The sequence below is a fragment of the Glycine max genome, chromosome 20 (genome assembly GCF_000004515.6).
Source record: "Glycine max cultivar Williams 82 chromosome 20, Glycine_max_v4.0, whole genome shotgun sequence".
Taxonomy (NCBI): Eukaryota; Viridiplantae; Streptophyta; class Magnoliopsida; order Fabales; family Fabaceae; genus Glycine; species Glycine max.
Window position 1 is genome coordinate 29,108,057 of NC_038256.2, and position 22,965 is coordinate 29,131,021.

Genomic DNA, 22,965 nt, shown 5'->3' on the forward strand with positions numbered 1-22,965 from the left:
TAGATCAAAATTTTGTTGTAATAAGGGGGTGTGCTGAAAAACATAACGACAAAATCATGATTTTGTTGTTATATTTAGGGCAAAAATAAGTATACAACGATTCGGTTGTATAATATACAATTGATCACTATTCCGTTTTAATAGGGAGACGAATTTGATTATGCAATGAAATATGAATTTTGTTGTGCATTTTATTCAATAAAATTATGAAAAGAACATTCTTGGAATAAAAAAAGTTGTTAGTCCCTTAGTAGGGGCCAAGGGCAATTACAATATCACCAATAGCAACATTTTACAAAGTTCCAAGCCCAACTATTAGAATATAAAACACATTTTATTGAATTAATTTTTAATGAATTAATAATATGTAATTTTAAAGAATAAATTCCACATTTGTTACAAAAAGGAAAAAAAACATTCCATATAAGATTACCTTAATTATTAAAAAATCATATTTAAAACATTACCATTATTATACAACATATTAATTTAATTAAAAAATATATATAAAGTTTAATTAATTGATTAATACCATATTATATAAAATAAGAATCAATATAAAATTTAATTATTTAATTGATTGATTTAATAAGTATATATACTCATGGTAATCCCATGAATTACTGTAATTAATATAATTCTATATATTTATTCATTGTATTTTTATGTGTTTAGTTGATTAATTTAATTAAAATATATAATATTTGTTATAATCTTGAAACATATTTTTTATTAAAATATAAAGTGCCATCATTTTTAAATAATTCTTAAGAATACTTTCACTCGATGTAGTCATTCAAAATAATTCTTAAAAATACTTTCACTCGCTACACTTTTTTTACTTCTCACCTCTTTCTTTCTTTCTTCCTCACTTCTTCAACGCACTTTTTTTTTTCTCTATGGACCCAAACACTACCGAAACTCAAAACCAATGGGGTTCGAAGGCATGGCACCTTCTCTCCAAGCTCCGTTCCCAATCCCCCCTGATCCAATCATCACCAACTTCATCTCCATGGACATCGTTGCCAACACACTCTTCTCTGCTGGCGCCTGCCCCACCATGCTCCATGCCATTGAGGAGCTCCCCGACTTCACCCCGTGCATCGCTGCCCTCGTCCTCAATGTTGGCACGCTCTCCCCCTCCTGGCTCCCTGCCATGAAGCCCCTGCATGCCTATGCACGACGCTCGACATATCGTGGGTGCTCGACCCCATCGCTGCCTATCGCAACCTACCCTTCAGCGGGAGGGCGACGCGGGGCTCATGGGTGCGTCTTCCAAGAAAGGAAAATGCGGGGAGTCGCCACCAACTTTTATTCGAGGAAAACGTCGGAAAAAACAGAAAAGTTGTGGTCTACGAACTTTAAGTGTGAAAGGTTCGAGAGTTTGTATTTACGCACGGGGAAGGTATTAGCACCCCACGCGTCCGTCACAAGGGACGGCAGCCTTTAATCGAGTGTGCAAATATGACTTCAAATTGTTTTATTTTCCCTTTTACGTTTTTATGCCTTTTGTATTTTTTATCTTTTTGTGGTCGACAAGGGTGTTTCCATTGCTCCTACGTATTCCTCAATCGTGATAAGGAAATCAAACCTACGTAGTTCTTTGAGAACTGAACGTTGGTTAAGTTGTTTTTATCTTTTTTGCAAGATATATTGTGACCAAAAAAGTTGTTTAAGGCGTTGGACCATTTAAACAATCTTTTGATTCTTTTGAAAGGAGAGAAACATTAAGGCATTGGGCCATTAATGATCTCTTGGTTTTTGAAAGTAGTGACAAAGTTACATGTTGACTTTAGGCTTTCGAAAGTCCACGTTAACCAATAAAAGCAAAGAGGACCATTTAAGGCATTGGACTTTAAAACGGTTTTTAGGTGATTTTTATGGACAAAGCTTGATTTGTGAGTTGATTTTAGCCTTAGTTTCACTTTGGTTATTAGTCAATTCAATTAAGAAAAATCCCAAAGAAAAGCGTCCGATTGATTTTTTTGGATTATTTTATTAAAAGATATTTTGATTATTTTATTATTATTTTGCCTCTTTTGGTTTTAAATGTGGTTACGGCGTGAAAGATTGTTTGGATTTTATTTTAACAGAGATTAAACGATATTACAACTCAAATGATCGGTGGAAATTCATTTTATTATTGATTAGGTGAGAAAACGGCTTAAATAAATGGTTAAAGCACGTCAAAAAGGGATACAGAGAACAAACGAAATGAAAATAAAAGCACGCGAAACAAGTGGGGACCACTAAAGTTACATAGAATGAATTGAAAGATTCGGTTTCGGGAACTTACCGGTTGAAGACCGAAGAATGACGAAGAACGAATGAAGAATGATGAAGAACGGTGAAGAATCTTCATGAAATCGCCCACGGAAACGTCTCGAAAGCGTTACGGAAGTGCCTCGGCTTGGATTTTCTTCACGGAAACAATTTTTCTCACTAATTTCAAGAGAATCCTAAATACCAGAAGGGCTGAACCAAATAACTCTGCCCTTTTCCCCCTATTTATAGGCGAAAAGAGGGAGGTGGTTGCCGCCTAGTTCACCCAGGCGAGCTCAGCTCACCAAGGCGAGCTGGGTTGCTTCCACCAAAAGGCACCGTCTTCTGTTGGAACACCCTGGAAGGCCCAAGTAGGCCTGGTTGCTATTTGCACACGCCTTTTTACTAAATACACCCCCTTTTGTTTTTTTTGCTGATTCTTTTTTCGTAACGTTACAGAACTTTATGGATTACGTAACGACACTTATTTTCTTTCCGTAATGCCGCGAAACCGTATGGATTGCGCAATAATCCCTTTTTTGACCTCTGGAATGTTGCGGAACTTTACGAATTGCGCGACAATGCTCCCTTTCGACTTTCGGCATGCCACGGAACTTCATGGATTACCTAACAATGGATGTTAAGTACCTTGAAGCGGTCAAGCAAAGGTTGCAGGCCATCAAACAATGGTCCCCAGACGATATTAGGGTATGACACTGCCTCCACCTCCGCCTTCCACCTCGATGTCTGCTGTAAACTTCTCCGACTGAAGTCCACCGTTTTCTGGGGAAATGCCCATGAGATCATTGCGCTCTCCTAAGCCGCCTCCGCTTAGCCACACACCAACGCCGCCTCCAAGGTGATCAATCATCAAATCAATCCATCCATTTAATTTCATTTATAGAAATTGAGTTCTTATTATTTTGACTTAAATTGTTTCATTCATTTTTACTTAACCTTGTGTATTTTTTTTTGTTTCTATACGATATCTTGCTGATTTTTAGCCGTTTGTTTTCAATTTTGATTCCGTGAGCATATGACAACTATAAATGAAAAAAATGAAATTGTAAAGGTTCTAAAATTGAAAAAAAATACAAATTTACAATAACTAAAAATGAATAAAAAAACTTACATGAACCAAAATTGAAAAAGCTAATTTTCCGATACTAAAATTAAAAAAAATAAACTTATAGATAAAAATGAAAAAGTACTAACTTTGGGGAAACAAAATCATACTTAAAAGCATACTTAAGCCTGTTATTTTTCTTCCTCTTGGGCATGTTGTTTTTGTCTCATAAATCTTCTACTCCAATAAGTATTATATTTAGAATGCACTATTTTTGTCTTATCACTCACAAATTATTGTGCCGAATGATCAAGTTTGTTAATTTTTAGAATAATTATCTAATTTGTATGATTTCTAAGTAGTTGATATTGTAAAAAAATAACATGAAAATTTAAAATCTATTTATCTTAATAACTTTTTAAAAGATTGAATATTTTTTAGTCTCTCCAAATATACTGATTTGGTTTTTAATTTTTTTTGTTGATTTTAATTCTTATAATTTTTTCTTAAAAGGTTAAATTACACATTTGGTCTTTATAGTTTCACGATTCTTACCTTTTTGGTCCCTATAATTTGAAAGTGGTTTTTTTAGTCCCTATAGTTTACATTTTAATTATGTTTTAGTCCCTATAGTTTTGAAAGTGATTTTTTTAGTCCTTATAATTTGTATTTTAATTTTCTTTTAGTTCCTATAGTTTGAAAGTGGTCTTTTTAGTCCCTATATTTTATATTTTAATTCCATTTTAGTCCTTACCATCAAAATATGAGTAATATTATCAATTACAATTAACTACAAAAATATTAGCAAGTAATTCGTAACTAATTTATGGTAAGATAATTTGTAAAAAAATAATTGGTAATTTATTACTAATTTTTAGCTAATTATTTTTATATTTTTTTGTAGTAAGGTCTAATAGGTAATTAAAATACAAATTATAGGGATTAAAAATATCACTTTCAAACTATAAGGACTAAAAAGAACACTTTTAAACAACAAGGACTAAAAGAGAATTAAAATGTAAACTATAGGGACTAAAAAGGTAAGAATCATGAAACTATAGGGACCAAATGAATAATTTAACCTTCTTAAAAAAATAATCCTTGTAACTATTTGTTTAATGATGATTAATAGAAAAAACATAGACACAACGTGATGTAGCTCCATGTAGAGCTTGTACACCTTGGATCTTCTTCATCAATGGAGTCTTTGGCTTCTTGAAGATGAATGACAGCGGAATGGAGAAGGAAGAAAGATGATTGAAGACGCCACTTCAATGAGAAAATGAGTCTAGAAGAAGCTCACCACCATAGGAAACCATGGATAAGAGTTTGCGGTATGAGAAGATGAATGGAGGGAGAGTAGGGGTGGAAATGAGCCAAGCCAAGCCAAGCTTTACTAGGCTTGAGCTTGGCTTGAGTTGAATACGTAAGGCTTGAGCTTGGCTCATTACCTGTCATAGGCTTTTTTTTTAAGGCTCGGCTCGGCTTACATAAAAACCTGGCTTGGCCCACGAGTGATGTGCCATCATTTTCTTCTATTTTCTAAACCCTTTTTGCACCATTTTAATTATTGATTGGTCTTAATTGTCAATTAATTAGGCAGTTTTATTATTTGGGCTCATTTAGCTAATTTGATGTTTTTAATCTAATTTCAGGAATTAATGAAACATTGGGCTTAATACGGATTTTGGTTGTGGACTTGAAGAGGGCAAATAAAGCAGCGCTTACCTTAGTTAATTTCTAATTAGGAAATTTCGCAATTTTATTTTATGTTGTTCAGTGTTTATTTCGTTTTGGGCCGGAGTATTGTAATAGGGCCCAGTGACTTTGAGTGACTCTTTTTAAATAGCTGCCTTGGGATTCGTGCAGGGCATTCTGTTAAGCTATTCATTATTCAGAGCTTTTGTTTTAGGGTTTTCGTTTTTCTGCTTGATGCTACTATTCACGTAATGCAATTTTACGTTTTCTACTTCTAATTACAGTTTCGTTCTTGCTTCTTCTTCTATTTTCATTTACGTTTCTATTTAATGTTTCATTTGCGTTTTCTGTTTGAATCCATGGAAGGCTAGATTTTCTGGTGTTGTTTCCTTTTGAGGACGAAGCCCAACTCTCTTTGAGGTTTCGCTTGTAATGTGGTTTCCTGGCAGTTTTCCCTTCACCAGTTATCCCAATTTCGTGAACATTAATCAGTGCACGCTTCGTGTTCGATTAATTGCCTCTGAGCCTAACTTGCGTTCATGCTTAATGGACGAAGGGCTAACTGGTGTATGTGGTGCCTAATCACGTATTGAAAACCCTAAGTTGATTTTCGCTTAGTAAATTGAAATAGGGTTGGATTAAGTGGTTGACTGTTAGGGACGAATTCTCCATAACCCAGGATAAGAGAATGGCTTCTGAATCAGAGGAAACAACCCGTTTTTAATATTAGTAGTTTCGTATTCCAGTTTACTTGTTCTGCTCTTTAATTACCAAACAACCAAACCCCCCCCCCCCAATCGTTACTGTTACTGCAAGTATATTATGAACATTTGGTTTGTCACTGCTCGTTGGGAAACGACCTAGATCACTTCCTAGTTACTGCATTTTCATGTTTATTTGATTCGGGTACGACTCGATCAAATTTGGCGCCGTTGCCGGGGAGCAGTGTCAAAGGTCATAATAGCTAGCTAGTGTTGTGTGTTTAATCCTTTCGTGTTTTATGCTTAATTGTTAGTATTGTGTTAGTATGTGTGTTAGTGTTGTTTAGTGTCCTAGTATTTTGTTTAATGTGTGTTCTGTTTCAGTTTTTCCATTAAGCGTTTCCCCTGTTTCAGTCTTGGGTGTTTTGCAGTGAAGATTGTGCTTGCGGCAAAAACAGAGTAGTAGTAGAAATCAATTAGAGACGGATTTTAGCGACCACCCATGCTGAATTATTTGAGATTTTTTGTTTTAGTAGCTAGGGTTGTTATTTTTGGCTGAATGTTTTTTTGGTAACTTCTTTTAATCCATATTTTGTGAGAAAAATAGCTAGAGCCTTTAGTTTGGTCATATTTGAAAGTTCCAAAAAACTAGCAAATTTTGTGTTTGTCAAAACTTCAAACGGCCATAACTTTTGCTCTGGTTATCAAAATCGCAATTATTATATATGCATTTGGGGTAGAAAAAAATTTCCTACGCCTTGGCAGCCAGCCATAGGATGGCTGAGGTCTCCATCGTCCAAAAAAAGCGATTCTGTCAAAAGTTTTTTATTTTTCAAGTTTTATTCACTTATTTTTCTTAACCTACCATTTTTAGCTTTCATAGTTAGACTTTGAATTTTTGTCTGAAATTTTTTGTGCTATCTTCTCATCATTTTATAGGGTTGCTCACAAAATTTCAAGTCATTTGGATATCATTTGAGGGTAGTTGTAGTTCAAACCTACACCTTTATTTACATGACAAGGCAACTAGTTGTGTGCATGCTGAATGTAGTGTATGACTAGAGGCAATCCATCTGACTTACAACCCTTTGATCCTGAGATAGATAGGACATTTCATAGATTAGTTAGGCATCATTTTATACCTTTTGATCAGTCTGAGCATTCCATAACTGGTGAATCTGTGCATTCTGTTATTGGTGATTTTGAACATCCTGATCTTGAGCATTATAATTTTGAGCATTCTGATTCTGAGCATTCTGATTTTGCACATTCTGAGAACATGGCACAACCTCCACCTCGTGAGAGGACTCTAAGGGAAATGGCTGCACCTGATTTCACCTACGAAAGCTTGTGCATCCAATACCCTGATGAGGATGTCCCATATGTTCTTAAAACTGGACTGATTCATTTGCTTCCAAAGTTTCATGGCCTTGCAGGTGAAGACCCGCACAAACATTTGAAAGAATTTCACATTGTCTGCTCCACCATGAAACCCCCAGATGTCCAAGAGGATCACATATTTCTGAAGGCTTTTCCTCATTCATTAGAGGGAGTGGCAAAGGACTGGCTGTATTACCTTGCTCCAAGGTCCATCACGAGCTGGGATGACCTTAAGAGAGTATTCTTAGAAAAAATTTTCCCTGCTTCCAGGACCACAGCCATCAGGAAGGATATCTTAGGTATTAGACAACTCAGTGGAGAGAGCCTGTATGAGTACTGAGAGAGATTTAAGAAACTATGTGCCAGTTGCCCCCACCATCAGATTTCAGAACAGCTTCTTCTCCAATATTTTTATGAAGGACCCAGTAATATGGAGAGAATTATGATAGATGCTGCCAGTGGTGGAGCCCTTGGAGACATGACTCCTGCTGAAGCCAGAAATTTAATTAAAAAGATGGCCTCCAACTCCCAGCAGTTTAGCGCCAGAAATGATGCCATAGTCATTAGAGGAGTGCATGAGGTAGCTACAAGCCCATCTGCATCATCTGAAACTAAGAAGCTTGAAGGCAAACTGGATGCATTGGTTAACTTGGTAACCCAGCTGGCCTTGAATCAGAAATATGTACCTGTCGCAAGGGTTTGTGGTTTATGCTCCTCTGCTGACCACCATACACACCTTTGCCCTTCCATGCAGCAACCTGGAGCAATTGAGCAGCCTGAAGCTTATGCTGTAAATATTTACAATAGACCTCCTCAACCTCAGCAGCAAAATCAACCACAGCAGAACAATTATGACCTCTCTAGCAACAGATATAACCCTGGATGGAGGAATCACCCTAACCTCAGATGGTCCAGCCCTCAGCAACAACAACAGCAGCCTGCTCCTTCCTTCCAAAATGCTGCTGGCCCAAGCAGACCATACATTCCTCCACCAATCCAACAACAGCAACAACCCCAGAAACAGCCAACAGTTGAGGCCCCTCCACAACCTTCCCTCGAAGAACTTGTGAGGCAAATGACTATGCAGAACATGCAGTTTCAGCAAGAGACCAGAGCCTCCATTCAGAGCTTAACCAATCAAATGGGACAATTGGCTACCCAATTGAATCAACAACAGTCCCAGAATTCTGACAAGCTGCGTTCTCAAGCTGTCCAAAATCCCAAAAATGTCAGTGCCATTTCATTGAGGTCGGGAAAGCAATGTCAAGAACCTCAACCCGTAGCACCTTCCTCATCTGCAAATGAACCTGCCAAACTTCACTCTATTCCAGAAAAAGGTGATGACAAAAATTTACCTAACAATTTCTGTGCAGGTGAATCTTCTTCCACAGGTAATTCTGATTTGCAGAAGCAGCACATTCCCCCTCTTCCATTCCCTCCAAGAGCAGTTTCCAACAAAAAAATGGAAGAGGCAGAGAAAGAGATCTTGGAAACGTTTAGAAAAGTAGAGGTAAACATACCTCTGTTGGATGCAATAAAGCAAATTCCAAGATATGCCAAATTCTTGAAGGAGTTGTGCACTAATAAGCGGAAGCTTAAAGGAAGTGAACGAATTAGCATGGGCAGAAACGTCTCCGCATTGATTGGTAAATCTGTTCCTCAAATTCCTGAAAAATGCAAAGATCCAGGTACATTCAGCATACCTTGTATTATAGGGAATAGTAAGTTTGACAATGCCATGCTAGATTTAGGAGCCTCTGTTAGTGTTATGCCTCTGTCGATTTTTAATTCTCTATCTCTAGGTCCCTTGCAGTCAATTGATGTGGTAATTCATTTAGCTAATAGAAGTGTTGCCTATCCTGTTGGTTTCATAGAAGATGTCTTAGTTAGAGTTGGTGAACTGATTTTCCCTGTTGATTTTTATATCTTGAATATGGAAGATGGATTTTCTCAAGGATCAGTTCCCATCATTCTAGGCAGACCCTTTATGAAAACTGCTAGAACTAAGATAGATGTTTATGCAGGCACACTGTCTATGGAATTTGGTGACATAACTGTTCATTTTAATATTCTGGATGCTATAAAATACCCATCTGAAGATCTTTCTGTATTTCGTGCTGAAATAATTGACCATGTTGTTGACGAATACATGACTGATCTTTATTCTAATCTGCATGCCTCTCACTCTTCATGCATTGAGTCTGAAATTGTACTTGATCATATGTCTGAATTTGAAGCTGAGAGTGAATCTGAGAGTGATATTGATTGCATGTCTGGTGGTGGTGTTTTACCTCTCGAGATTGATTTTATAGAGTCAGATAGGACTAACCATGTTTCAGGAAGTACACATACCTCTGACTTTCTTTATGAGGTAAAGGCTGAGAAACCATCTCCTTCTACCACTGTCCAGCCGACCACACCAGAATTGAAGCCTCTGCCATCAAATTTAAAATACGCTTACTTGGATGATAGCAAGAGTTTTCCAATGATTATATCTGCCTCCCTTGCTGATGAGCAAGAGGAGAAGTTGTTGTCAGTTCTCAAGAAGCATAAGAAGGCTATAGGCTGGACCCTGGCGGACATTCCTGGTATTAGCCCATCCACATGTATGCATCGAATAAATTTAGAGGATGGAGCTAAACCAGTAAGACAACCACAAAGAAGACTCAACCCGGTGATTCTTGATGTAGTGAAGAAGGAGATAACCAAGCTTTTGCAAGCTGGAATCATTTATCCTATCTCCGATAGCCAATGGGTGAGTCCCGTCCAGGTAGTCCCGAAGAAGACTGGCCTCACAGTGATCAGAAATGAGAAGGAGGAGCTGATTCCTACTCGGGTGCAGAACAATTGGAGAGTCTGCATTGACTATAGGAGGCTGAACCAGGTTACCAAAAAGGACCATTTTCCCCTGCCATTCATTGACCAGATGCTTGAACGCCTGGCAGGTAAATCCCACTACTGTTTCCTTGATGGTTTTTCTGGTTATATGCAAATTACTATTGCTCCTGAGGATCAGGAAAAGACCACATTCACCTGCCCCTTCAGCACTTTTGCTTATAGGAGGATGCCTTTCGGCCTGTGCAATGCCCCTGGTACCTTCCAGCGGTGCATGATTAGTATTTTCAGTGATTTTTTAGAAAATTGCATAGAGGTGTTTATGGATGATTTCACTGTATATGGATCCTCTTTTGATGGTTGTTTGAATAGTTTGGAAAAAGTTTTGAATAGATGCATTGAAACTAACCTTGTTCTAAATTTTGAAAAATGTCATTTTATGGTTGAGCAAGGTATAGTTTTAGGCCACATTATTTCCAATAAGGGTATTGAAGTAGATCCTGCAAAAATTTCTGTTATTTCACAATTGCCTTACCCCTCTTGTGTGCGAGAGGTGCGATCTTTTCTTGGTCATGCAGGATTCTACAGGCGCTTTATAAGGGATTTTAGCAAAGTAGCCCTTCCACTGTCCAACTTGTTGCAAAAGGAGGTGGAGTTTGACTTTAATGACAGATGCAAAGAGGCTTTTGATTGCCTCAAAAGAGCGTTGACTACCACCCCCATCATCCAGGCACCCGATTGGACAGCCCCTTTTGAGCTTATGTGTGATGCATCAAATTATGCATTGGGGGCTGTCCTTGCTCAGAAAATTGATAAATTGCCCAGGGTGATATATTATGCTTCTAGGACTTTAGATGCTGCCCAAGCAAATTATACTACTACTGAGAAAGAGCTTCTAGCCATAGTTTTTGCTCTTGAAAAATTTCGATCTTATTTGCTTGGTACTCGCATTATTGTTTATACTGACCATGCAGCTCTAAAGTACTTGTTGAAGAAGGCTGATTCTAAGCCTAGGTAGATCCGATGGATGCTCTGGCTCCAAGAGTTTGACTTGGAGATCTGTGATAGGAGCGGAGCACAAAATCTAGTTGCTGATCATTTGAGTTGGATCAAACGTGTCTCTGATGCAGATTCACCTATTCGGGATGATTTCCCGGATGATCATTTGTATATATTGTATAGTATTTCTGACTCTCTTTCTACTCCCTGGTTTGCTAACATTGTCAATTATTTAGTTGCCTCTGTTTTTCCTCCCTTAGCATCTAAGGCCCAAAGGGATAAAATTAAAAGTGATGCTAAGCATTTTATTTGGGATGACCCCTACTTGTGGAAATTGTGCAGTGATCAGGTCATTAGACGGTGCATTCCAGATCATGAGACTGACTCAGTCCTGCAGTTCTGTCATTCTTCCGCACCGGGAGGTCATCTGGGTGTTCAAAGGACAGCTCGCAAAGTGCTTGATTGTGGTTTTTATTGGTCCACCATCTTTAAAGATGCGTTGAAGATCTGCAACACTTGTGAGCAGTGTCAGAGAGCAGGAAATACACTTACATGGCGACAACAAATGCCTCAGCAACCTATGCTATTCTGTGAGGTGTTTGATGTCTGGGGTATAGATTTCATGGGTCCTTTTCCTGTCTCTTTTGGTTATGTTTACATTCTCCTTGCAGTTGACTATGTTTCAAAATGGGTGGAAGCCAAGCCCACTAGAACTAATGATGCTAAAGTTGTCGCAGACTTTGTCAGGTCTAATCTGTTTTGCAGGTTTGGAGTACCTAAAGCAATTGTTAGTGATCAAGGAACCCATTTTTGCAACAGGACAATGCATGCCCTGCTTAAAAAGTATGGGGTGGTACACAGGGTATCCACACCATACCACCCCCAGACCAATGGACAGGCAAAAATTTCTAACCGAGAAATCAAGCGAATTTTAGAGAAGATTGTGCAGCCAAGCAGGAAAGATTGGAGTACCAGGCTTGATGATGCTCTCTGGGCACATCGGACTGCCTACAAAGCACCCATAGGAATGTCTCCTTATCGGGTTGTCTTTGGAAAGGCATGTCATCTTCCAGTGGAAATTGAGCACAAAGCTTACTGGGCAGTGAAGACTTGCAACTTCTCTATGGACCAAGCTGGTGAGGAAAGAAAGTTGCAACTGAGTGAGTTAGATGAAATCCGCCTAGAAGCCTATGAGAACGCCAAGTTCTACAAAGAAAAGACCAAGAAGTTCCATGATAGCATGATAGTTAAAAAAGACTTCGTGGTTGGGCAAAAAGTGTTATTGTATAATTCTAGGCTTGGACTCATGAGTGGTAAGTTGAGGTCTAAGTGGATTGGTCCTTTTGTTGTTACTAATGTTTTTCCTTATGGTACAGTTGAGATCAAAAGCGACTCCACAAACAAGAGCTTCAAGGTCAACGGACATCGACTTAAGCCATTCCTCACGAACCCTTCTTTAGTGGACGTAGTGGTGGAAGAGACTTCCTTACTCCACCCTACTCTTCCTCCACAAACAAGAGTTTTTCTTTTTGATGATTTAATTGTTTTTAATCTTTTAATTGTGCTACATTGAGGACAATGTGTTGTTTAAGTATGGGGGGGGGGGGGAGGGTTCTTTGGTTTTGCTAGTTTTGTTGGGTTTGGTAATTTGTTAATTGTGTTAATTTGTTGATGTTGTTAGTTTCCTCGGATTTTTAATTTAATATTTTGGGTCAATTTTGTGTGCACGTACGACTTTGCATGTTTTTCTTTGAATTATAGGATGTTCAAGAAATGGGTAATTGTTTTGAAAATAAAAGTTCTTGACATTTTGTGACTTGAAATCCTTGATTCTTCTCTACATGTCATGATAGTTTTGAAAGCTCAATTTGAAAGTGATGAGTTTACCTTTGTGAGAATTTGAGCCATCCATCATCATAATCATTTGGTGTGTTTTGCCCCATTGATTGCTTGCACAATAGCCTTGGCTTGATTCTTGTTGATGCGTCCTAATTCACATGCATATTTGGAAATGATTGAGGCAATTTTGTTCTTATAAGCTTCTAGCCAAATGGACTTACCTTGAATTAATTCCTTTGATAGCCCTTTTGAGCCTTGTGTCCCTTTCCTTGTTTTGAAGCTCACTACAAGCCTTAAGTGAAAAATCATGATATCACCATATCCTTAAGGAATTTTGGAGCTTTGGAATTGTTTTGGGAATAAGTGTGGGGGGTTTTTGTTTCATTGGACAATTTGTTTTGTTGGCTATGCTTCATGATGTATTTCGGGCCATACTTGATGTACATTGTATATTGGTTAAATGTTAGACATGCTGAATGAAATGTTGTTTCTCAAAGGCTATAGAGTAAAAAAAAAAAAATCGAAAAAAAAAATTCGAAAAAAAAAGCAATAAAGTTGAGTGAATAAGATCTTAAATGGCACAAGAATGATGAAACTCTTGGTTCTACTCTTCATGTTTAAATTTTATCTTTACTTCTTTTTATTTTCTTATTTTTTTCTTAATATGCACTTATTCCCCATTGCTCCTCTATCCCTTTGGGATTTAGCCACTTATTCCATATTTTTCCATACCTTGTCCTTGGCCCCATTACAACCTTAAAAGACCTTTTGATCCTCATGTGCTTGTGTTTATGGGTTGATTGTCAATCTTAGAATCTTGCCAAGTTTATGTGGTGTTTGCTTTCATGGGTGCTTTGAGGGTAAATAGTAGCCTAGACACTTGAGAGATAGAGTGTATATCTTGTGAGAATTTATCACTTTTCATTCTTGAGCTGATTAACTATTTTGCCATGATTGGGTTGCTTGGATGATTTTCATGAATGTATTGACTTTTTGGATCTCCTTATGTTAGATGTTACCCATTCCTTTCATTCCTTGATGTTCATTGAGAAATATGTGAATGTTTTTGTTTGTCTCCCTTTGATATCCTTGGATTTTGTTCTTTGTTTCATTTTGCCCAGGAGTGCAAAAGGCTAAGTATGGGGGTTTTTTTTATGTGCCATCATTTTCTTCTATTTTCTAAACCCTTTTTGCACCATTTTAATTATTGATTGGTCTTAATTGTCAATTAATTAGGCAGTTTTATTATTTGGGCTCATTTAGCTAATTTGATGTTTTTAATCTAATTTCAGGAATTAATGAAACATTGGGCTTAATCCGGATTTTGGTTGTGGACTTGAAGAGGGCAAATAAAGCAGTGCTTACCTTAGTTAATTTCTAATTAGGAAATTTCGCAATTTTATTTTATGTTGTTCAGTGTTTATTTCGTTTTGGGCCGGAGTATTGTAATAGGGCCCAGTGACTTTGAGTGACTCTTTTTAAATAGCTGCCTTGGGATTCGTGCAGGGCATTCTGTTAAGCTATTCATTATTCAGAGCTTTTGTTTTAGGGTTTTCGTTTTTCTGCTTGATGCTACTGTTCACGTAATGCAATTTTACGTTTTCAGCTTCTAATTACAGTTTCGTTCTTGCTTCTTCTTCTATTTTCATTTACGTTTCTGTTTAATGTTTCATTTGCGTTTTCTGTTTGAATCCATGGAAGGCTAGATTTTTTGGTGTTGTTTCCTTTTGAGGATGAAGCCCAACTCTCTTTGAGGTTTCGCTTGTAATGTGGTTTCCTGGCAGTTTTCCCTTCACCAGTTATCCCAATTTCGTGAACATTAATCAGTGCACGCTTCGTGTTCGATTAATTGCCTCTGAGCCTAACTTGCGTTCATGCTTAATGGACGAAGGGCTAACTGGTGTATGTGGTGCCTAATCACGTATTGAAAACCATAAGTTGATTTTCGCTTAGTAAATTGAAATAGGGTTGGATTAAGTGGTTGACTGTTAGGGACGAATTCTCCATAACCCAGGATAAGAGAATGGCTTCTGAATCAGAGGAAACAACCCGTTTTTAATATTAGTAGTTTCGTATTCCAGTTTACTTGTTCTGCTCTTTAATTACCAAACAACCAACCCCCCCCCCCCCCAATCTTTACTGTCACTGCAAGTATATTATGAACATTTGGTTTGTCACTGCTCGTTGGGAAACGACCTAGGATTACTTCCTAGTTACTGCATTTTCATGTTTATTTGATTCGGGTACGGCCTCGATCAATGAGCCTGCTTAAAGACGTCTTTGATTAATTATTTATTTTAAAACCTAGTGAAATACTAACTAAAAAACGAAACTTATAAAATTTCGTATAAGTAATGTACAAATCCAAAAATAATTGATAAACAAAATCATATTGAATTCAAGTCGTTAAAGCACAAAGTATATCAAAAGAAAATAAAAAGAGCATAATATTAAAAAATGTATGGATTAGAGATGATTTACACTAATATAGCCAAACAAAAATATTTAAATTGTGTGAAAATGTCTGTACAAAACATTCTTTTCCTTGGAAGTATTAATCTGGTTGCAATATCCTTTTAGCTTGAGTCTCTTTCTTTTTGAAAATTTTCCACATGCACGTGAACTCTCTAAGCACTTTATATGCCACTTCATCCTGTCATTCATAATGCCATAAAAATGGTATAGATAATCATCATTAATCTGTCAGTTGCTATAAAGCTAGCACACAAAATATAATTCAAGATATACACCCTTAATCCAATAAATTAAAGTGCAGACTTCTACCACAAACATGATGTATTGATGTTTAACATCTTGATAGTACTAGAATTATAATAATAATTGAATTTGACATAGTTAAGTATCTGTTAAAAATGTTTAAATACATAAACTAGATAAACTTGCGTAGCAGTAACAAAAATATGAGCCAAGATGTCACTAAAACATATACAACTAAAAATTATAATGTGACTTCAACAATGAACTTACATTTACAAATCATCTGCAATCAAGTTATCTTCAAGATGATTTCTTCAAGCTTTTCATTCACCTTCACAATAAGGGAAAAAATGTTATTAGGACTAATTAATAAATACAAAAAAAGAACTAAAATGACAGCCATAAGTATGTACCTTTGAATTTTTCTTCAAATTATAATTATGACGAAGCCAATCCCCCCCGCAAATGAGCGCTTCAATAGATTCTTCATTTAGTTTAGAACGATACTCATCAATTACCCTACCCCCAGCACTAAATGTAGACTCTGAAGCTACTGTTGATATTGGAATAGCTAGTATGTCACCCGCCATCTTTGATAAAACCTTGTATTTTAGGCTATTGTTCCTCCACCACTCTAACACACTAAAAGAAGAGTTACTAGTTTCAGGAATATAAACATTCTCCTTAAGATAATCCTCTAATCCTGATTTCATTGGAGGGATGGCTTCATTTGCACGCACAATGTTCATTATTTGATCAAATCCAGTGACAATAGAAGATTTAGATGCAGAGGTAGTTGAAGAATTTATGACAGTATCATTCATTTCATTTAAGGATGATTCATTGATACTGAAAGTCACATACTCATCATATAATTGTTGAAGTGAGTTTCGTACCTTCTCTATATTCTCCTTTGAAATTTCTTCAGACTTATATATCAATGGAAAACATATGTTAACAACATGGAACTTGCACCTAGGATCCAAAACACTTGCAATGGACATCAACATATTACATTCTCCCCAATATTTGTCAAACTTTACCTTCATTGAACCTGCCATTTCTCTCATGAAAAAAGTTGTATCCTCTAATGCATTGTCTATTACTTGTTTAACCCTCCAAACTTCTAGAAGATATAAATTAGCAGTAGGATACTCACTGCCTGAGATTATATGTGTAGCTACATTAAAAACTTCTAAAAGTGTACAAACCTTTTGCACTTTTTCCCAATCCTCGTGTGAAGGTGCATAAGTATAGTGTGGATCTCTTTCACTATAGGCTGAAAATGCAGTTTTGAACTTCAATGTTGTTGACAACATTTGAAATGTGGAATTCCACCTAGTGGGACAATCAATGATGAGCTCTCTTTCTTTTAGATGTTTTTGCTCTACAAGGGAGAGGGAGAGAAGGAGCACGAAATTTTGTGCCTCAATTGAGATCTGAACTTTGAAGTGTAATTCTCAAATGATCAAAGTTGAAAAAATGCACACACATGGCCTCTATTTATAGCCTAAGTGTCACACAAAATTGGAGGGAAATTTGAATTTTTATTCAAATTTCAATTGAATTTGTGGAGCCAAATTTTGGAGCTAGAATTTCACCAATTATGATTAGTGAATTTTAACAATGGTTCAGCCCACTAATCCAAGATCAAGTCCAAGATTCTCCACTAAGTGTGCTTAGGTGTCATGAGGCATGTAAAGCATGAAGGACATGCACAAAGTGTGACTATATGATGTGGCAATGGGGTGTAGCAAGCAAATGCTCACCTCCCCTCTAAAATTTAATTGGATTGGGCTTCTCCCAATTCAATTAAATTTATTTTCCAACACACACATCAAATATTCACTTAATGCATGTGAAATTACAAAACTACCCCTAATACAAAAACTAGTCTAGGTGCCCTAAAATTCAAGGGCTGAAAAATCCTACATTTCTAGGGCACTTTAGCTACATTATGGAGCCCTAAATACAAGACCAAAAATAATAAAATCCCAATCTAATATGTACAAAGATAAGTGGGCTCATACTTAGCCCATGGGCCCGAAATCTACCCTAAGGCTCATGACAACCCTAGGGTCTGCTCTTGCATCTCTGGCCCAATCTACTTGGAGTCTTCTATCCAATGCCCTTGCGAGGTAGGATTGCATCATTCCATCCCCCTTGAAAATGATTTGACCTCAAATCCCGAAGTTCTTGAAACTCTGGGTTTTTTTCCTCAAGACTTGTAAAAAGAACAAAAACATATATATTAGTGGTGTTTGGAAAGTTAAAGTAAGGTAAGGTCTGAAAACCCATTTCCTGGGCATCTTCCCATGAAGGAACATGGTTCCTCACCAACTCAATTAGTGGTGCTACAAGTATAGAAAAATATGGGACAAACCTTTTGAAAAAGTTTTTTAAGTCATGGAAGCCCCAATTTTTCCTTATAGTTGGTGGAGTGGGTCACTCAGGAATGACCTTTATTCTCTTAGAGTTCATTGGAACCCCTTGATGACTATTTAAAAAATTAAGAAAAGTAATGAAATAAAATATACCTTTTTCTGTATTTTCATGTTGATTATTCATACCAAAAAGTATCACAAACCTAAGGTGTCCCATATGAGTACCTAAGTTTGTATTGAAACTAAAAATAAGAACAAACCTACCAAATGAGTCACTATGTACACAAATCATGAAGATGTTGGGTTCACGAGTGATTTTACAAAAGAGTGTTGCAACTCTCAAAACATTTATCATACCACCTATTTTAGGGATTTGGTGCCTAATAATACCTATTTTGGGCACCAACAAAGCACAAGGATTTAAGCTCTTGCGAACCAAACCCTCATCCAACAACTCCTTTACTTGAGGAATAAACTCAAGCCTAAGAGGTGTGACAATGCTAACAAGTGTCTTTTTACAAAAGAGAAAATGTGGAGGTTGTCTAAGAGGGGAAATTTCTTTAATATTTTTCTTTATTTTGAAATGTCTTTCCTTCTTAGCTAACCTCTTGGAGGAGACACTTACCTCCTTACACTCCTCCTTAACCATTAATGTTTGTCCTTCTTCTTGGGGGTAAATCTCTTCACTAGATTCTTTCCCTTTTGCTTTTTCACTTTCACTAGAGGAAGGTGAATTAGTAGCCTTATCTTGGCTACTATAAATGTCTTGGCCCCTCATAATCATGGTTTTCTTGGTGGGACATTGAGAAGTAATGTGTCCTCTTCCAAGACATTTAAAGCACTTCATAGAGCTAGTCTTCTTTTGCATACTAGCCTTAAGGGGTTGCTTTTCTATTGTCTTCCCCTTATCTTCTTTGGGCTTAGAAAGAATCATCCCTAAGATGCCTTGACCTTGGTCTTTCTTTAGATAAGAGTGAGAGTCATAAGATTTTGAAGTAGACTTCCTCTTAAGTTGTTGCTCTACCCTTATTTCCCAATCTAAGTTAGCCTTTACATTGTCCTTCCCATGGAAGTATGGGAGGTTAATGTTAGCCTCTTGAGGCTTTCTATCCTTTTCTCTCCTATGGGAGTGAGGTCTAAGATGTGATCTATGCCTTCCTTCATAATAGTCATGAAGTTCTTCACTTAGGCTCTTGCAAGAGTTATGACTACTATAGGAGGCATGCTTTTCTTTTCTTAACTCTTTTAGTATTTTCCTTCTTTCTTCCCCTCTTATTTTCTCTCTTTCATCTTGACTTATTTCTTCCACTCTTTTTTTTTCCTTTTTATTTTCTCTCTTGTTTTTCTTTCGACAACTTAAGGGATCTCAACTCATCTAATATCTTATACAAGGGGTCCTTAGGAGTAGAACCTTCACCATTAACACTAGATGAAGAATGAAGACTCATGTTGGGTCCTAAGTTGTGGTTCTTTCTTGTTGGGAGTTTAAAAAAAAAAGGTAAAAGAAACTATGGTTGAAACTAGCCAAAATAAACACTAAAAAAGGTGTGAAAGATAAGGTAAAAACTAATTAGTAAAAGGCAAGCTATCTAGGTGGTTTGACAATGGAAGGTAGAGGAAATAAGCTATGAAAGTAAACAAGAAATGTAAATTAGGCGAATCCTAAGAGTGTTTGGATGACCACATTTAAGGTTCTCAACAAAACACTCACAATCCAAAGGGAGAATTGCCTAAAATTATTACACACAAATGGAAGTAGGGTGACCTATTGGAGGCTCCCAACTTACTTCCAATGAAAGGCCTTTTTGTTACAAAATTTGAAAGCAATGAAAGTAAGTAAATTGTCAATTACAAAATTACAGCAAGGTCCTCAATTTTGGTGGTTGTTCTCTCTTTGGTGATTCACTCAACTTGAAGTGCTTCTTAGTCCAATAGCTCTTAAGGTAGTTTTACCCTTGCTTCTTGACTCAAATTCTTCAAGGGATGGCACCAATCCTCCTTTCCAATTCCCTATATGGCAACTCACAAACAAGGAAACAAAGAAACAAGCAATAATCAAAGACCCAAAAATTGAAATGAAAGCTAAACCAATAGAGTTTTAACAAGACAAATTTTCAGGGATTTTTCAACAATTAAAGCAACGAAAAGCACATAAAAGCAAGCTAGGACTCAAAAAGAAACTTAGAATGACTCTAGAGTAGGGTAAAAAAACTAAAATAAAAAGACTCAAGAAACCTCTAGTTTTGGAACTTTTTTTCACACTAATTTTCAATTGAAATTTCAGAACTAGGATTGATATAAAATAGGCACCAATTATAGAACAAATTTTGAGCCAAAACAATAAACACACTTCCCTTTCACTTTTTTTTCCTAGACACTGATTTTTCTGCCAACTTGTGTTATTTTTCTTATTTTTCCTTTAATCTAAATCGCTTAGTTTTTTTTCATAATTTTGGTCTAGATGTCTAGAAAATTTAGTAAAAATTTCAGCTCAAAACACATATTGACCAATTCTCAGTAATTTATACAAGTTCATATGTTCAAGCTGCCAGCACCAGCGATTTCAACCTAGAAATCAAGAGTAGTGTTTATGTTGCTTAAGGCTTGGATAGTTACAATTTGTGTTTGATTATGCTCAAATATATTGAATAACACAATTCAAGAGAGCTTAAGACTTATTTTGATTCACAAATCCAGCCACAACTCAGCACCACAACTCAACTTCATCATAGGCATCATGTAGGAAACTTAGAAAAAAAAAGAGTTTAACAACAAGACTTCTTCTAGGAATTGATTTAGAACATGTTATGAACTAAATAACATGCATGAATTAGACTCAAAATTCAAAAGATAGGCTAAGAATGACAAGAAAACATGAAAAAATGTATCTAGAATTCAATCAACAAAATAAAAATTCAACACAAACTTAGAACATAATGTGACAATAACTATGACTAAACATGACTCTAAGACAACATGGATTAAGTGATTTACACTTAGATTTTTGTGTTTTTTTTCTAATCAATATTTTGGAAGAAAATTTAGATCTAAGGTTCAACATAAGAATATTATGAATGAAAAATGATAGAACCTAAAATCAACACAAAAACATGATTCAAGAGTAGATCTACAAAATTTGAACCATAGAAACGCAAGAACAAGTGTAGATCTAAGATTTAATCAATTTTTTTTTTAATCTACTCTAAACAACACCAAACCAAAAGACAATGGAGGATATACATGGAGAATAAGATGAAGAACAAAGAATTAAAAAGAATTCACTTAACAAAAAGATAGAGGAATTAAAAGAACATCAACTAGATGAAGATGCTCTTGATACCACATGATGTAGCTCCATGTGGAGCTTGTTGGCCTTGGATCTTCTTCATCAATGGAGACCTTTGCTTCTTGAAGATGAATGACAGCGGAATGGAGAAGGAAGAAAGATGATTGGAGACGCCATTTCAAGGAGAAGATGAGTCTAGAAGGAGCTCACTACCATAGAAAGCCTTGGATAAGAGCTTGAAGGTAGGAGAAGATGAATGGAGGGAGAGGGAGAGAAGGAGCACGAAATTTTGTGCCTCAATTGAGGCTTGAAATTTGAAGTGTAATTCTCAAATGATCAAAGTTGAAAAAATATACACACATAGCCTCTATTTATAGCCTAAGTGTCACACAAAATTGGAGGGAAATTTAAATTTTTATTCCAATTTCACTTGAATTTGAAATTGAATTGTGGAGCCAAATTTTGGAGCCAAAATTTCACTAATTATGATTAGTGAATTTTAGTTATGGTTCAGCCCACTAATCCAAGATCAAGTCCAAGATTCTCCACTAAGTGTGCTTAGGTGTCATGAGGCATGTAAAACATGAAAGACATGCACAAAGTGTGACTATATGATGTGACAATGAGTTGTAGCAAGCAAATGCTCACCTCCCCCTCTAAAATTTAATTGGATTGGACTTCTCCCAATTCAATTAAATTTATTTTCCAACACACACATCAAATATTCAATTAATGCATGTGAAATTATAAAACTACCCCTAATACAAAAACTAGTCTAGGTGCCCTAAAATACAAGGCCTGAAAAATCTTACATTTCTAGGGTACCCTACCTACATTATGGAGGTCTAAATACAAGGACTAAAAATAATGAAATCCTAATATAATATATACAAAAATAAGTGGGTTCATACTTAGCCCATGAGCCCAAAATCTACTCTAAGGCTCATAAGAACCATAGGGTCTTCTCTTGCATCTCTGATCCAATCTACTTTGAGTATTCTATTCAATGCCCATGTGGGATAGGATTGCATCATTAAGTAGCAAATTTGTTAGTGTAGTAAATTTTATAGACACAACGTGTCTATAAAATTTGTTCTTCTAATCTTAAGTAGCAAATTTGCCAGTGTTGTAAATTTTACGGAATAAATAAAGTCAAGGACCCAAACTGATCGCTGGTGCCAATTTACTAGATTAAATTGTTTTTTTTTTTTATTCTTCGTATGACAATATTTCATAAAAAAAAGTGAAAAGAAAATAAGGATGTATGGGGCTCATTGAAAATTCAACTAAGTATTCATTATTTGTTTTCTCCCCTAATCCCCTTTTATCTGAGAAAATTGTCACTACATCTTGTAATTTAGCTCCATTGTCAAGGGTGTGGACAGTGTTCATGAGTCAACGGATGCGGTTACTGCAAAGTTGTTAGCTCAGACAAGTGGTGCAATAGTTGCTGTGTCAGGAGCCACTGACATTGTTACGGATGGAAATTGAGTTGTTGGAGCTCACAATGGGGTGGCGATGATGCAGAAAATAACAGCAACTGGGTGTTCAGTCACTGCCCTGATTGCTGCCTTTGTTGCCCTTGACAAAAGCCATGCTTTGGATGCGGCAGTTTCAGCATTAGCCGTATTTGGTGTTGCTGGTGAGCTGGGAATGAAGATGGCTAAAGGTCCTGCATCACTTTGAATGCACTTGATAGATGCACGCTACGGGCTTGATGAAGCTGCCTTGAATTCTCCTGTTAATGTCACCAGTTTGTATTGAAATGTGACGATCTGCATGCAAATTGGTAACTAA

At 36.5% G+C, this 22,965-nt stretch overlaps 1 pseudogene; it reads left to right on the forward strand.

Annotated features, from left to right (window-relative positions):
* Positions 1-899: 899 nt before the first annotated feature.
* Positions 900-22,932, forward strand: LOC100808988 (hydroxyethylthiazole kinase-like; annotated as a pseudogene).
* Positions 22,933-22,965: the final 33 nt, after the last annotated feature.